The sequence below is a fragment of the Tenrec ecaudatus genome, chromosome 5 (genome assembly GCF_050624435.1).
Source record: "Tenrec ecaudatus isolate mTenEca1 chromosome 5, mTenEca1.hap1, whole genome shotgun sequence".
NCBI classification, from domain to species: domain Eukaryota; kingdom Metazoa; phylum Chordata; class Mammalia; order Afrosoricida; family Tenrecidae; genus Tenrec; species Tenrec ecaudatus.
In genome coordinates, this window is record NC_134534.1 from 48,363,278 (window position 1) to 48,367,197 (window position 3,920).

The following is a 3,920-nucleotide window of genomic DNA, read 5'->3' on the forward strand; positions in this document are numbered from 1 at the left end:
ATCTTGTGGTCAGCATACAATGCTTTCTTTCTTTTTTTTTTGCTTCAATGTAGTCTTGTATCTCCTAAATTGTCCCATATACTGACCCTTCATAAGAATGTTGAATGAACAACCTTAATTTTACCTGCATACAACTGATGGACAAATGATCTCCACATTCCCTAAATCTAAGCTTAAATACAGAATCTTCTGAGGGGACTTTGTCTTAATTAAAGGAGGGAAAAGGAATTGGGAAGGGGGCACCCGGATTTAAACCAGGGACCTCTTGATCTGCGGTCAAATGCTCTACCCCTGAGCTATACCCCCAGGCCCTACAATGCTTTCTATTAACAGCCCAGGGCACCTTATAATATAGAACTAAAAACAACAGAGTTGTACAAGCCCCCAATAAAATGATTTTAAAAGTTTATTTTCAAATGCTTTTATTGGAGGCTCTCACATCTCTTATCACAACCCATACATTCATCCAGTGTGTCAAGCACATTTGCACATATGCTGCCATCATCCTTTTCAAAGCATTCTCTTCCCATTTGAGCCTGATATCAGCTCCCCATTTCTTCCCCTTCCTCCCCTGCCTGCCCTCCCTCATAAACCCTTGATAAGTTATAAATGATTATTTTCATCTCTTACATTGTCCTCCATCGCCCTTCATCCACTTTTCTATTATTGGTCCCCCTGGGAGGGGGGTTATAGGTTGATCCCCTTTCTCCCCCAACCTCCCCTAATCATCCTGGTATCTCTACTCTCATTGTTGGCCCTGAGGGGTTTATCACTCCTGGATTGCCTGTTTCAGGCTCTTATCTGTAGCAGTGTGCATTCTCTGGTCTAATCCAATTTGTAATATATAATTGAGGTCATGATGGTGGGGTGTAGGAAACACCAAAGAAATAGAGGAAAGTTGTGTGTTTCATCAGTACTATACTGAACCCTGACTGGCTCTTCTCTTCCGTGACCCCTCTGTGAGGGGATGTCCAATTTTCTGCAGATGGGCATTGGGTCTCCACTTCTTGCCACCCTCCCCATTCACACTGGGTATGATTTAGTTCTGGGTATTCCATGCCTGATCCCTGATCCCATTGACACCTCGTGATCACACAGGCTGGTGTGCTTCTTCCATGTGGGCTTTGTTGCTTCTGAGTTAGATGGATGCTTGTTTTTCTTCAAACCTTTAAGACCCAGATGCCATATCTTTAGAGAGCCAGGCACCATCAGCTTTCTTTACCACATTTGCTTATGCACCCATTTTGTCTTCAGCGATCATGTCAGGAAGGTGATCATCACACAATGCTGGATTGTCAGTATTTCTGTGTTGAGAGAGTACTTGAGTCAAGACCCAATGCCCATCTGCAACCTTAATTCTTGACATATAGATATGAGTACATAGGTGTATTCCCCTCTCATCACACACACACACACACACACACACACACACACACACACACATGCACATGCCTGTGTTTAGGCCTCTAGAAATGTCCTTTTCCTCCTGGTTCTTTCCTCTATTTCCTTTTACTTTCCTCTTGTCCCACCATCATGTTTGGCCATCATTAGGGTTTAGTAATTCCTCGCTGCCACATTGTCCTTGATTAAGCCCCACTAGGCGTCCTACGACCTTCCTTCCTCCCTTCCTTTCTGTCACCTCCCTGAAACCACTGGTCCCATTCTTTTCATCTCCAAATTATTTATCCCACCTATCTTATCTAGATAGACATGCAGATACATTACTAATTTCAAAACCCAGGCAAAACCCCCCAAAATGAAGGAAGTCAAAACCAACAAAACAATAACAGCAACAACAAAAAACAAAATAACAATAACAAAAAGAAAGCCACTGACAAAAAATTTAACCTATGTAGAGCATCTTTGTTATATAGTGCCAGTATAACAAAAATATTGGCAGCTCTATCAAGCAGAAATACATTTTTCTCAACATTCAAGAAACTAGAAGTTTGAGTTCATGTCACCAGTTCTAGAAAGCTTTGGCTCTGGAACGTCTTTGTTTTGTTCAGCTTCTGCTCCTAGGTTATCTTCATGGGACTTGACATCTCTCTTCTCCCATCTCTGCTTCCTTGGTTGCTTGTTTAGCCTCTTTCAGATCTCAAAAGAGATTGGGTTAACATACTAATCCTACTTCGTTGAAATAACAAAAACAACCCATTCTCAAATGAGATTATAATTTCAGGTATTCAGGTTAGAATTCATGGCACATATTTTCAGTGGGCAAAATTCAATTCATAAAGCAAGGTTATATTCTAGACATGGAGGCAAACAACAAACATGGCAAATAATTAAAGTAGCAAGTGTAATTTTTAAAAACATACGAACGTACTGCCATTGAGTCAACTCTAACTTGTGGCGACCCTATAGAACAGAATACAATGCCCATTTGGATTTCTAAGATTTTAAATCTTTAAGAGAACAAATAGACTCATCTTTTCACCTGTGGAGTATTTAGTGGGTTTGAACCATTGACCTTGTGGTTAACAGTTCAACATGTAAGCCATTATACTATTGGAATGCCTATCAAGTGTATTCCAAAACCAAATTCCTTGCCATCAAGTCATTTCCAACTCATAGCAACTCTATAGGACAGAGTAGAAGTGTCTTGTGAGTTTATGAAATGAAATTTTAATGGGAATTGGAAGCTTTATCTTCTCAGATGAAGTGGCTGGTGGTTTTGCTCTGCTGATTTTTCCCTTCGCAGTCTAATGCAGAACCACGTTCCCACAAGAGTTCCTTACAAAGTGTGCAAGGTGGTAATAATTGTAAAGAAGAAAGGTCATCCTAAAGATTGTATGGGAGTTTGAGAGGTTGCGAGGACCAGGAACTGTAACACTAAATTGAGAAAAATTCATGAAGAACATGGAATCTAATTAAAGACTTGAAGTCAATGTTTATGATGATATTTGATGGATGTAAGTTCAGATTAATAGTGATGACCAGAAACCCTAGAGTCTTGAAGATGATATTAAGATGCCTGACTTCTATGAGGGAGATAGAGAGTCACTAGAAATTCCTGAGCAAAAGATTGATATGATTTAACTCATGTTTTAATAGGTTTGTGTACCTGTTAAAATTAGACTATAGGGCATAGCATTTCATAAGACAGAGTTGAATCAAGTTGGCCTGGTAGAGAGTCACTGCATAATCCAAATAAAAGATGATGGTGTCTTGGATCTTGGTGTGTTGGTCATGGTAAAGGGAATAAAAAGTCACCAAGTTCTAGACACATTTTGAAGGTATTATTGACTGTTGGTGGTCAATAAAGAAAGGAGTCATAGAAAAGGACAGAGATTTGGGTATGAAAAGCAGGGAGAAATAGAATTTTCATGCATTGAATTGTAGAATCCCTTGAAAGGGACAGGTTATGGAGGTTTGGAGATAGTTCAATTTTGAACATATTATGCCTCTACACAGTATTCAAGTTAAGATGTCAAATGGAAATTGAATCTATGCAGCCAAGGGGTCTAAAATGGGTGGCATAAATGGAGAGATAATAAACAGGAAAGTGGATCTCCCCCATACCTAGAACAATGTCTAGGAAATGGCAGGTTTGAAATAAGCAGTTTTTAAATTGTTAAATGAATTAATGTTGTCAAGAGAGAAGATGATTGATAGTAGATATTCTGATTTAGTAAAATGAAGATTCGTTGTTCTGTTTTGTAAGAGTAGTTTCAATAGGAAAACCCCGATTAAAGAAGATCCAGTATGGAAGCAGTGGTTTGGAGACAGCAGGTTTGGACTATTCTTTTGAAAGGGTTTTCTCTAACGGGGAAGATATAAAGGATTTGAAGAGACAAGAAATTGTATCGTTAAAATCAGAGGGAAAAAACAAAATAAACTTGATTATAGAAAAAATTGGTGATTCTAGGAGGAATGTAAGATACTGCAGAAACCAGCCCATAGGTCCAAGAGGGGAT

The 3,920-nt window shown here is 39.2% G+C and overlaps 1 non-coding gene across 1 annotated transcript; it reads right to left on the bottom strand.

Moving 5' to 3' along the window:
- Positions 1-234: 234 nt before the first annotated feature.
- Positions 235-306, bottom strand: TRNAC-GCA (transfer RNA cysteine (anticodon GCA)). The gene has a single exon. It is a non-coding gene; the product is annotated as a tRNA-Cys (tRNA).
- Between the last annotated feature and the right edge of the window lie 3,614 nt (positions 307-3,920).